This window comes from Astatotilapia calliptera, chromosome 23, assembly GCF_964374335.1.
Source record: "Astatotilapia calliptera chromosome 23, fAstCal68.1, whole genome shotgun sequence".
Lineage (NCBI taxonomy): Eukaryota > Metazoa > Chordata > Actinopteri > Cichliformes > Cichlidae > Astatotilapia > Astatotilapia calliptera.
This window is the reverse complement of record NC_137443.1, coordinates 30,237,974-30,251,984: the sequence shown is the minus strand read 5'-3', so window position 1 is coordinate 30,251,984 and position 14,011 is coordinate 30,237,974. Positions and strand designations below refer to the sequence as shown.

The following is a 14,011-nucleotide window of genomic DNA, read 5'->3' as shown; positions in this document are numbered from 1 at the left end:
TTTGTCGGTGCTGGTCCATTGTAAGTGGCACTATAATACCACACAATAGGCGATCCAGTGAAAGTTTTTAAAGGCTGCAGTGAAAGGCAGGTATCTGAAGTATGTGAGACTGTGTCAGAGGAAAACGGGAGGAGGAAAAATAATAAAATAAAGCAGGAGCAGAGATGCAGCTCAACAGCACCGTGGAGCTGAGTGTGTCTACATGTCTAATGTGATGAGCGGTGATTGGCAACTCAGTGGGGACAGGGTCAATTTTAGGCCAGGGCCTCTCGACGCAGCAGTAGTCACACGGCATCGTGAGACATTTTGATGAGCCTGTCATGTCTCAGCTCCTCGTTCTCAGCCCTTGGAGCTGCGAGTCTAGTTAGAATCAAAATCAAACCCCACACAGATACAAACACACAGGTGCACACAGGCACGCAGATGAAGGCTGAATAATACTCTAATGGATGTTAATTCTCTCTATAACACTGGGAACTTAACAGGGCGGCTGTCAATAATTGAGGAAATGATGCAATGATTAGCTGCAGCTTCTCCAGGGAGAATGACTCTAACCAACAGCAGCGCCACACTCAAGCTGCTATCACTGGGAGAACTCTGTCATAACTGGGTGCCACCTATAGATGGCAGTAAAGAGGCACTGCCACATTTCCATGGTGGGGGTAGAGAAGCAGCTTTCAATACATTTGATCGTTTCTGCAGTGCAGCTCGATTGTTACGATGTCAAATAGTCAATGGTGGAAGTTCAGAGACTTAGTGGGCTCATTCGTATTGGGTGGATTATTTTCTTTTGGTGTTGCACAATGAAAATTCAATAGAATTCAATAGAAAGTCCATTCCACTTGCAGAGTTTGAAGTAGAAACAATTACTGTACCACTTTCACACAGAGCTATAATTTGTATAAAGTACAGTTTTTGTGCTTAGTGTCAACTAACTTTGGACTCCACTGCTAAATAACAGAAGCTAAAGTTTGAGCATGTTTGGTTGCTTCACCAGCATCTAGAATTCAATTTTTTAAAAATGTTTTTCAGCTCTGAGCAGTTCACTTGCCCACTTTGTGCCATCATTGTGGCAGAGGGAACATCCATCAACAAGACACTCAAAATAAAAGCCACGTGACACCTGTGAGTACGTTTAAATTGGCCACTAATTGCCTGATGTGAAAGCACAGTACACTTCAAACATACGTGTAATTAGTCTGGAGTATAGCTACACACACCACTACTGTCTACACACACATATACACACACACGCATTGTTTCAAATGGATGCAAATGCTATTCTTAGGTTGATTAATCATGTCTATTTAACCCTGTGCCCTTCCGCACCAGCTGCCTTTGACTTAAGGCAGATTCCAATCAGTGCTTCTAGCACTTTAACGGTTTTCAATTATTAATTGATTCTGGTCTGTTCTTGCTGTATGTGATTGATCACATAATAAGTCGCTCATAAAACTCAGTGGGAAAAAGAAAAATTGCCTGATTTTTTTTTTCTCCCCATGCTGCTGGAATCTTAGGTGTGAATCATATAATTAAGTCGAACCTGGGGAACATTAGTGATCAGTTGGCATTTTTGAGCTAGAATGCACAACATAGAGTCCACACGGTGGCTATACATTGACATTTTAATGAGAATGCTGACGGGATTTGGAATATAGCATGGGATGGGAGAATTTGTTTACTCAACACTGTCTCGCCTGGAGGGGACACAAAGAGACATGCTATTTATATCAATTTTCCGGCATGGAATGTTTTTCGGCTGCATTCAACCGGCTTATTACAGAGCTTGGGTCAATACGTTATGTGCCTGGTAGCAATTATCAGCTCCAATTATTAGCTCCTTTGAGAAGCTTTGGAGACAAGCAAAATAAGACAACAAACAAAACCATTGATTGCCATTTGTAATGTGTCAGAGGTGGTCAATACTATACATGACTCGCCAGCTTTCCTAACAACAATGAGACATGATTAATTCCAGCATCAGTTATGGTATCTGAACTCGGCAACAAAGGTGAGAAAAAGCACAATGTTTGCCTCAGAGTTGCCAGATTAATACACACAACTGGCTGGTCATAGTACTCAGGAGGGCTACTGAAAAAATACAACCTAATTTTAAAAAATGAATCATAACTTTCTTGTGAAAAATTAAGAACAAATTATCCTCTCCCACTTATAGTGTTTGCCAATACCCTCCTAAAGATATTTAGAGGGTATTGGCAAGCAGAGGATAATGGTCTCAGGTACCCATGTATGTGACACTAATGCAACATTTTCTTCTTGGACATAGCTTGGCACTGAAATGTAGCATGAAGCTCAGGAAAGTTGAGTACAGTAGAAAATGCTCCACTAACTTTGGGCACGTGGCTTTCACAGCCTGGATTCATGTGTGACTGTAACGGCTCATTATCTCACAGAGAAATACCTGTAATAGCACAGTAGCCCACATGTTTGCATTCAGTTTGTGGGAGTACAAAGACTTGATTTTGTCAGATGCATTCAGCATTTAGAACAGGTTTTAATGACTGTGTCACTTGGTAATCTCATTTTTGCAATAGCAAAAACTGACAACCGATAGTTGCAGACTGAAAATCTTTCTCATTTGGTAAATCAGATACCATCCATCTATCTATTTACTTCCACTTATTTAGTTCAGAGTCACAGGGTAGTTGGAGGCTATCCCAGCTGTCCAGGTACTGTCCACCCTGGATAGTTCAAAAGTCTATCAGAAGGCTATCACAGAGAGACAACTATTCACGCTCACTTTCACACCTTTGGCAAATTTAAAATTGCCAGTCAACCTAACTCAAGTAAGTCTTTGGACTACAGGAACATGCTAAAATAACCAGAGAGAACCCAGGATTTTAACCCAGACTATGCTGCTGTGAGGTGGCATTGCTAACCACTGCACACAGTGTGATTAAGGCATTTACTGTAAATTAATTTGACATTGCATGTGGTCAAAAGTGCAACAAATGTTCATAAAATGTAACAGGAAGCAGCTCTGTCACTGTCAATCTTCCTCCCGCATTCTAACATAGCACAAATGCTCTTTTAAGTCCAAAAGGCAAAGCTAGATGCACCATTAAGGGTGAATGGATCTAAAGTCCCAAAAATTAGTGAAGTGAAAGACTAGTGTTGCATTTTCTCCCAGGTGGTATAATCACAGGTCCACGAGTCCTGGAAAGAAAAGAAGCTTTCGGTGATTTTCCAAAGAGTGGGTAGCTAGCTAGCTAGTACAAATGTGGGAACTTCAGAAAAGACAACTTTTAAGCCTTTGAGCATAAACCAAAAAAACAAAAAAACAGTATATGCTTTGCAGTTGTTTCTTGTTTTTAATTGTTTTTCTTTTAAAAAAAACCCACAGCTCTAGCTCTTTAGGAGTACAGGGTGAGGGTTAAATGATTTTCAGTACAGGTGCTTGCCGAGGGTCAGTCAGCGAGGTAGTTCTGCAAGTGCCATGTGAATCATAGACAACTGTCATCATATGGCAGAGCAAAGACACTGAAAATGGATGAAAATTCAGCCAAGAGAGCGTCTGAGAGAGCGAGGGGTCATACAGAACACGAGTGAGTGTTCTTCAGCCGTTAAGTGGTTGACTCGAATCACTTCGAGTGCCCCCGTCCATATTAACCACATTTACAGCAAATAGAAAAACAGAGGGATTGCTTTACAACTGCAGCTAAACACAGGGATGCTGCTGGCATGTTAGCAAAGCTTTGTGGTGAAGTCCACAGTTTAATTGAGCATGTAAACAGCATGTGTAAAGTACAGTGCAAGAAACAGTGATGGAGAAATAAATGCTAAATTAGCCATGTGCTTGTGTTGCTCATGCAAGGCTAATTAGCCACAGGGAGATGCCATGGGAAGGCCTGGTTAACATGAAGACCATAATATTAAAAACGTGTTGAGGTAAGGAGCTGTCGGCAAGAAAAGTAGGATTCATTACAAGAGAGGGCAAGTTATTTCACAAGTTAAGTTTTACAGAAGCTGCCTCATGTCTCAATCACTGGATTTCTCAATGGAAGTGATTAAGGTCAGCCGAGGAGGAGCTGACAGAGCTGGCCTTGTGACATGATTCAGCGACATCTGGAAGCGGTACAGCAGGGTGCAGGAACTTGCCAGCAGCTAAGTTGGTGTGACTAAATCTAGAGCAGACTGAAGCGGGCTAAACGCACCGTTGCATTTAGCAGCAGGATAAATCCAGTCTTTGATTGACAGAGTGGAGAGTGTCCAATCAGCTGGAAGCGAGAGAGAGGGATGTGATTCTGTAATCCTGTACTCAATAAAAAAAAAGAAAAGAAGAAGAAGCCCCATTAAAGCCATGGCCAAATAAGTGCACCGCAGAGAACATGCTTTTGTGTGTTTGTTTGTGCGGCTGTACATATAAGAACGCATGGGGGTGTATATGTGGTTTGGGCCTTTACTTCATTGTGTGTGCGCGTGTGCGCACACGCAGGTTTTTTTAAGCACACAGAGCAGCGAGGGCCCGAGGCAAAAATGCTCTGCTTTAATTGTGTGTGATTTTGTGGAGACATTGAAGGGATTTCTTCCCTTGAACCACGGAGACGGCGAGAGAGACACACGAGTGGGATAGAGCGAAAGAAGGAAGGAGATAAAATACTACTTACAATGTTTTGTATTCACCTGAACCTGCATGTCTTACACACTTCTTCAAAGGCGTTAACAAAGGGCGACAAAAAAGGTGTTTGCAGCAGGAAATCATCGTCAAAAACACTAAACAGGCAGATTGTTTTTTTTTTAAGCTTCATCGTCTCTAGGTGAGCACTGGCACACGGGACTGAGCGATGGTGTGAGTATATGAAAGTAAAGACTATGATCTGGCTCTTACTTTGGTACTTTCGGCTCCTGTTTCTGTATTTTTATTGGTTATTGTGACACAGCCCCCCCAAATTAAGTGACATTAGGTCATTGTGCATACAATCTGCACAGCATTATCACTTTTTATTATTTGAACCTCAACCTGGGTAGGAAAAAAACAACAAAACAAATATCCATGTTCTTAATATATACATCTCTGTCAAAATATATAATATATATCTTGACAGAGACGTTGACACGACAGGTCAAAGGTGACCAAAGTTGCTCTACTGGATAGAACAAAGCAGGAGTGTCAAACTCCAGGCCTCAACAGGCGGTGCCCTGCAGGTTTTAGATGTGTTCTTGATCCACCACAGCTGATTTAAATGTCTAAATTACCTCCTCAACATTTCTTGAAGTTCTCCAGAAGCCTAGTAATGAACTAATCATTTGATTCAGGTGTGTTGGCTCAGGATGATATCTAAAACCTGCAGGACACCAGCCCTTGAGGCCTGGAGTTTGACACCCCTGGAATAAAGTCTGGTGACTATGGAGACCATTTAGTCTACAGTAATTTCACTGTCATGTTTAATACACGGACTGCTAATTATATAGCACTGTCGTGCTCTGGACACCCAAAGAGTGTTTTACTATAAGCCGCATTCCCCCAATCATGTTAGCAGTCTGGCTAACATTTGTGCACACCCTCACAAGGATGCACATGGTTCAGTATCTTTCTCAAGGATAATTTAGCATACTCTTCCAGTAGATAGGCGTACTTTACTTCCTGAGCCACAGTCGCCCAAACTACTTTGTTCTCTGGCAGACTGTTGCATTTTAATGATGTCAGTTGGTATTAAGGACCCAAAGTATGCAAAGAAAATATCCTCCACACCAACACATCACCACTAGCAGCCTGAACTGTTGATTGAAGGGGGGATGGATCCATGCTTTCACGTTGTTTATGTAAACTTGTGATCCTACCAAATCTCGCAACAGAAATCAAGACTTATCAGACCAGTTGGTGTTTCTTCAACTTTTAATTGTCCAAGTTGATAATCCTGTGTGAACTGTAGTCTTAGTTTCCAGTTCTAAGATGAGAGCAAATTGTGAGACCTGGTGCAGTCTTCTGCTACTGTAGCCCATTGACTTCAAGGTTCAAGGTGCTGTGCATTTAGAGGTACTCATTTGTATACCTTGATTGTAACAAGTGGTTAAGTTACCATTGAAGGAGTTGGCCTTTATAATTTTTATCCTGAGGAATGTTTCTCACTGGATATTTTTGCTTTTTTCCAACATTCTCTGTAAACCCTGCAAATGTTTATATGCGAAAAACTTCTAGAATACTCAGACCAGACTGTCTGGCACCAGCAAATATGCCACATTCAAAATCACTTAAATCACCTTTCTTCTTCACTGATGCTCAGGTGGAGCATGAGCAGGTCATCTTAAACATATCCATATGATTGAATGTACTGAGTTGCTGACATGTGATTGGCTGATTAGATATTAACAATTGAAGCTAGCTCCCCATACGGAAAAGAAATAGTAAAAAACTTATATGTGATTACTCATGAAAGTGGCCACTTTCATGAGTAAATCATATAAGGCTTACATGATTTACTCATGAAAGTGGCCACTTTCGCATTACTTTCATACATTGTTTTAGTAAGTATCCAAAACATACAAGTTTCATTATATAATTTTTCAAGGGATCTTATATGTGTTTTCACACTTATATGCTTTTCATACAAGTTTCACACAAGACAGATACAAACTTTATAAGATTTATATATATCTTTTCCATATGGGTCAGTATGGGGATCTGGTGGCTCTGTTATGCTGTGGGCTATGCTTTACTGGCATGGCATGCTTTGAGTCCACTTGTGGGACTAATAAAGGTATATCAATATAAATATCAATATCAATAGATAGCAGAACACCAGGCACCCTCATTGACATTGAATGACCTGCTGAATTACCTTGACAGTCACCAGATCTGAACCCACAACAATGTGCACAACATCACAGTCAACCACAGTCATCAAAACACACATAAATTAATATTTCTTGGAAAGCTTGTGTTCCAGTAGAGTAGCAGTAGTGGAGATTTAATGCCATACTGTGCAGCAATCTTATGGCAGCACAGGTGACCATGTCAGTTTCTCCTGTCTTAGTGTCAGTTGGTAGCCTTTTATTATGTAAGAAAGTGAAAGCATTTTTGCTGTAGGACCTTGACAATGAATAAGCACTTGATTGAAAGCAAAGCAGTAACCTTTTACTGGGAACACTGAATGCTGGAAAAGAGCTACAATGCAACGCTATTACAAAGATTAATTTCCTCCAGTGCAGCAAGGACGCTTTCATAGTATCTGGATCTTTAATTCGCATAATATAGCAATGCTCCTGTGAAATACTTGTTGCCAACTTTGCCTGTGGATTCATCTGAAGTTGTTTTGAAGTCTGTCAAAACATACCTGTATGTCTGCCAATGCTGCCTCCCTCAGTCCCCTGCTCTATGTATCTGTCCCTCTACATAACAAGCCTGCTTTCATGCTGCAGAGGAGAGGATAGAAAAGGAGAGCGTCGGTTCTACTCAGCCAACCATATCCAATCGTACCGACATACAGGCTCAGGCCACGTGTACAGTCTCAGGCACAACCCACAGCTACCTATTATCTCACCACTTTCCCGCACACCTTCTCTGTATCTCTGCTTTTTGCTCACTGGCTGCTTTGCGATTTAGGTTCCCATCCTTAAGCTGCTGCGCATTGGGCTGAGGCGGCCGTGACGGACCACTCACTCTCTCTCTGCAGTCACGGATGCATACGTGTTATGTGGCGACATGCAAATGCACAGATGCGTTGTTTCAGACAGATGTGAAATCTTCTGCTAATTAGCACGAAAAGGCAAGATGATCTTATCTAGCAGGTGGCCATAATAGCATGTTTTGCTCATTTCACCACCACTGGCTCTCTATCTCCCTGTGGCTACTAGGCAGAATGAAACACTGTTTGTGTTCATATATATGGGTTGCTACAGTTCGCCTCTGGATCTTATTAACAAGCCCATTAGCATTACAGTAAACACCATACACATACTGCCTGTTATTAAAAACTTTGCTGTTTTCCAGTCTTATTGCATGTTGGTTTTTGTGGCTCACATTGTATCAGAGTGGAGAAAATATGTAAACTGCCCTTAGGGCACTTGCTAAATGAATGCCATTGCTTTTAAAGAAAGCCCTAAGAGGACTGGCATGAAATTTCATTAAAGTGATATTTCTTAAAAGTACAGAATTACTTTACTTCCTTCTACCATAATTTTATATTAGCCCCCCTAACTTTCTTGAGCTACTTGCATTTATTAGACCCATAAATATTTTAGATCAGAGTAGTCTTTGTGATTGTGAAAGACACAAACTGTTTTTGTCAAATGCTTTTAATGATGATAGAGCCTAAGGCAAGGTCAATAACAGGTCAAACAGCTCCCATGTTCAGGTTGTGTAGCTCCCAAAAGGAAAGAGGTGTCTGCATTCATTAGGTCTACACTTCTCTGATAGAAAATGCAACTTGTCACGTCTTTGTCACTGGAAACAATGAATTCGAACAAGAGAGGAAGCTTGCTCATAACTCAGAGATACTTCAGCAGTGGCTGGATCATAACAGATTCTGATTTGCTATAAATCTTGTAATTAGTAAATCAAAATGGGCAGCACAGTTGTGTGGTTAGCACCATTGCCTCCCAGCAAGAAAGTCCTGGGTTCGTCTTTCCATGTGGAGTCTGCATGCTGGATCTCTGCGGCTTCCCACAGACACGTCTGGTATCTTAACTGGTCATTCATATGGAGACGAATTTCAGAAATTGGACCTGTGACATCTGAGATAGCCTCCAGTCCAAACCGCAACCATGAATTTGCTAAGAGTAAGAAAACAAATGATTCAGTCAAAGATTATGCATGTTTTCAGCTGGGTGTTCTTTGCCTATCTCAACAACTCCTCATACAATCTACATCAAATTTGGCATTTGACGTAGATCAAGTGCAGTATCATGTTTGAGATCACGGAGATGATGTGAAACATCTCTGTAACCTCGTAATAATGGCCAGTACCATTAAAATGGCAAGTGCAAATTATACTGCGAAAGTCAAAGGATCTTAAATGCCCCCTCAAAAAGAACTAGCAACCTTGGTAAAACATTATAGTCTTCTGTATTTCTTAACCAAATTCTCAAAACAACTGGTCCAGAAAACCCAGATGCCCTCTTGGATACAGCACTCCAAAGAAAAATGTGAAGGGAAAAGTGACAGAAAGTCAAAACAAGAAGGTATGAAGTTGCCTTATGTAGTAGTAATATTCCTAAAGGACCATATGTTCCACAAATCAATCACCAAACTCGTGAAGCCAGACAGACAATCGAGGCTGTGTCAGAGGGCAGATGAGTTACCAGAAGGAAAAGCACAGAGTCCCAAGTGGCAAGGCAATCACCAGCTATGATAGAAATAAGGGGAGTCGAACAACAGGGCTCCAATTTGAGTTTTCAATTGTTACCTTGCAATCAGAGTGTCTAGATGTCAAAGGTGATGGCAAATGTGGGGAAAGAGACTCTCCAAATGACATCGGAGTGCATCGAGAAGCACACAAAAGCAGGTCGGCATGCAGATCCCAATGTTTAGAGCATAAAATCTCCAGCACATAAAAATACACCACCGCCATCCCAAAGTACCTCTCAGACAAACACGCTCTGGTACAACCTTGGTATTGTCTCATGACCTTTGTCTCCCTTATCCTCCATCACCAAAACGATTTCTATTCCAGATTGTGCAGTAAAGTGCAGCCTCACACTGTGACAGAATAAATCCAATTTTCTTGGATATTGTGTTTGTATTTATGGAAACATAAGGGGGGAAGCCAGCCTTTAAGCATAGGTGCAAGATAATGCCCTTATCCTCATTCCCTTTCTCAAAACAGAATCATGCTCCACTGGAAATTATACAGAAGCTCTGACCATTTCATTGCTATTTTGTTTCTTTTTTATCCCCCACTCACTCAGCACGCCTGAGTCCTGTGACTAATCTATTAGCCTTATATTTTCTTATCTCTGTCACCCTACCATTTCTGTTCCTCTATTTCCTTCCTTTATCCTTTCTCTTCTCATCGGGCTGCAACCTGTTTCTCAACATGGTGGCATCAGTGCGCTTCAGGGATTGGGGATAATATTCATACCTTACCCAGACATGATAAAAAAAAGTTTTTCCATTTTATTACACAAAAAAAAGCCAAAAAGTTCTCAAACAGTGTCAATCAAAAATCTTCTAATTAAAACTGATGCTCGGATAAGTACAATCAAGGTGTCAATCCGTCACCTCGTCAGTCTGTATGCCAGCCTAGATTGCTAATGATGTGTTGATCAGGTGTAAAATTGCACTACAAAGGTAGAAGAAGAAGAAGAAGAAGAAGAAGAGCATCGCTGACACTGTAAATGGGTCGCTTGAGTGAGTTTTTTCTTTCTTTCTGAGGAATGTGGCAGCTTTCTTTTAGGTATTAATAAGGTCATCCATCAAGACAGAAAGGTTCCAGTCAAATGATCAGGTTAATAAGGCCAATTATAATGACCAACCATTTTTTCTGCATACAGACAAGCTAATTAAATATATATTCATGAGATGCCAGTGCTGTCACTTTAGTGTCGCTTTGCAATGTGCGCTGAGAACTTTCCAAACTACGTCCTCGGAGTCGACAGAAAAGGACCGTTTTTAGGTGACGTCACTAGCTAATCACTTCAGATTTGCCTGAAACGCAATACAGGGCTGATGGCCTGCTCCTCTATTACACGTTTTACACCCCAGATTCTAAAGAGGACTTTACAAATGTGTCATATGTTCACACACATACACACAGAGGCAAGCGACGGCGACCGTATGTGGCTCAGGAGGTCAGCTTCTAATTGGAAGGTCACTGGTTTCGTTCCTGGTTCCTCCGGTCTGTGTGTCTAAGCGTCCTTGGGCAAGACACTGAACTCCAAATTAGCCCCGATGTATCTATCGAAGTCTGACAGTTTGCCTGATAGGTAAAGAGAGCTTAAGGCACAGCCTAAAGCTTTGTATGAATGAATGAATGCCCCCTCTGAAAATAGTCTGAGTGCTGAGTGAAAATAGAAAGTACCAGTCCATTTACCACTCACTCTCATATGATCACACGCAAGGTCATTGCAACTGACCTTAGCTAAAGGATGGCTTAACATGGAAAGGACCAGGACCAGGAATCACACTGACAAACCTGTGAGTATGTCACCCAGCCAATCACTTGCATTACTGTTCTTAAATTCTCTAATCCCATTAGAGTTCTGCTTCTTCTTTTTCTTTTGACTTTTACCTTTACGGGTTGCCACAGAGGATCATCTGCCTCCATCTCACAGTATTCCTAATATCCAGTCCTCCCTAACTACATCCATGAATCCACCACTTATTGTAAATAACAACCGCAAACCTCCACCAAGGCAGTCTCTGGGCAGTGTTCAGTTTTAAAGGAATCATACTGTATATTGCATATATTCTTTTTTTTTTAATATATATATTTTTAATGTTTAAGAATTTTGTAGCGCAATACTTGACATAATTTTAAGTATAATTATTATAGTTTTTAAGGGGCTATAGTACATGTGTGTACTCATGTCATTGTTTAGTAACATTTGTTTAAGTGTAGTAATGATTATCATGTGAAAGACATTTTTGATATTGAGTTTATTTTATTTTCCATTAAAATAAGATGAGTGTTTTGTATTTAAAGGGTTCTAGCTTGTAATTGCAATCTCCATAACAAAGTCAGCATAAAATAATTGTTGCCATTAAAAATGCAGGCACCTGTTTCATAAAAGACATTTTATGAAAGTTTGACCTCATTTGACCTTGAAGAAAAGGTCAGAGGTCCAATGTGATATTTAGAATCTCCACATATCATATGTCTATATGTTGTCAATACAAACAATGGCATTAAGAAATATCGCTTTATTAAATAGGTCTATATAGCATTATTATAGCTTTGATCTTCACATCATTCTATTGACCTAGAAGTAGAGGTCAAAGGTCATATCTGATCTGATATTTTAAATCTTTACATGGGACTTTCAATATGATGAAAATACCACACTAGTACGAATCATACTTCAAGTTATGAGGCTTTTTTGTCAATTTCAAACATTAAATCATTAGGCTGACCAAATTAAAGTTTAAAAGTTAAAGTTATCAGAATCCATGTTTACACTATTATCGTATAGTGTATAGTTATATTATTGTGTAGTTTTTTATAATGTGCTATAAGCACGTGTGCACTGTTTCCAATTTAGTTATATTATGTATAATGACAATAAAGGCTTTCAATTCAATTCAATGTTTACAGACATAATGACACATCTACATGCACACAAACATTCCCCAAAACAAACAGAACCTCATTGGCACATGCAATTATATTGTAGGTGGTACACTGGTGCAATGGTTAGCACTGTCCTGTCAGAGCAAATAGGCTCTGGCTTCTGACAGACTGGAGTGTTTCTGTGTGACATTTGGGCACACGTGAGGTTTCACTTTACGCTTGTAAATAGAAATGACTTGACAACGGATCTCAGGGGATTTGGCAATGGCATGCAAAAGTATGTAGTGCATTGAATTTAAAGGTTAAAAAAAGTATTATTTTTGATGGCAAAGGCTAACTTCAGACTTCACTAATATTGCTGGATGCGGAAAGGTTCATCCATCCATTCGCTTCCACTTCTCCTTTTCAGGGTCGCGGGGGGTGCTGGAGCCTATCCCAGCTGTCATAGGGCGAGAGGCGGGGTACACCCTGGACAGGTCGCCAGTCTGTCGCAGGGCCAACACATAGGGACAGACAACCATTCGCGCTCACATTCACTCGCACATTCACACCTAGTGGCAATTTGGATTTTCCAATTAACCTATCCCCACAAGCTGCATGTCTTTGGACGGTGGGAGGAAGCCGGAGTACCCGGAGAGAACCCACGCAAACACGGGGAGAACATGCAAACTCCACACAGAAAGACCCCGGCCTGATGGTGGAATTGAACTCAGGACCTTCTTGCTGTGCGGCAACAGTGCTAACCACCGTGCCACCGCGGAAAGGTTCAGGTTTACATAATTACAATTAGATCAGAATTAAGTTCTGAGCACACCTCTCCATGCCACTACTGAAGACTGTGCTCTCTGATCTCTTTTGACTTGCCTCACTCAATCACCAGTGTTTCTCAATGTTTCTATGGCTGCCCTCCTCCCCGAAAATGGAACGTTTTCTCATGTTCTGCAAATAATATAGAAAATGCATGACTAACGTCATGGTGTTCAAGATAATGGACCCCAGTATATGTTGGTGAAGGGTTTGATCATGAAGATCTATTTGAAATTCAAAAAGTCCCTGCCATCAAACACACACTACATATTGATCTTCTGAAGAGGGTCGACTGAGTTCACCTCATTGCTACGCCAGCCCCTGTATAAGTACACTGAGATGAGGGAACCCACGTGCAGTGGGAGGCTTGTCCCGCCTCTGTGGGAGGAGGTGACTCAATTGAGTTTGGCGAAGAGTGATTCAGTTATAAGACCTGGAGGACTGGGAGGCACTATCTGATTTCGGAGGGCCACTGGGAGGAAGTCTCGAAAAATGAGCAATGAAGAAAAAGAAAAAAGCAAAACATGAAAAATAGAGCTCATTGTGTCAAATCCTGCACATTAAGGTGTGTTATTTCACAAGCTAGAAAGCCAGTTTCAGAAGAGACAATCAAGCAGGAAAATGCAAATAGAGGATGAGTGTCACGACAAGGAACAGCAGTCTAAACACACCAAGAATTACATTGGGCTGCTGTCAGCAGGAAGACCCCTCTAGTAAACGTATGTAGGCGTTTTGCCCGTCAGATTCACTAAAGCATGAAGCGAGAGAGCGGCTCGCTGCTGATGCCACTCTCCCACCATTCTCCGCTCATTCTCCTCGCTCTCTAAGAAAGAAGCAGAGGCAAATAAAAATAGAAATAATCCACTCCCTTGTTCAGCCATTCCCCTTTGCCAGCTGTTTATGTGGGAATAAGGTCATTTCGAAACACTTCTTTCTCTCTTTTTTTTTTTAAAGCTAACCAGTCACGGCAGTTTAAAATACCGGTTAGCTTGGGTTCACTTTTCATCGCAAAAGAA

At 41.0% G+C, this 14,011-nt stretch overlaps 1 protein-coding gene across 2 annotated transcripts in view; it reads right to left on the bottom strand.

The window, feature by feature from the left end:
• Positions 1 to 14,011, bottom strand: part of ncam2a (neural cell adhesion molecule 2a) — a 442,781-nt gene that overhangs the window by 147,503 nt on the left and 281,267 nt on the right. The window lies entirely within an intron of this gene.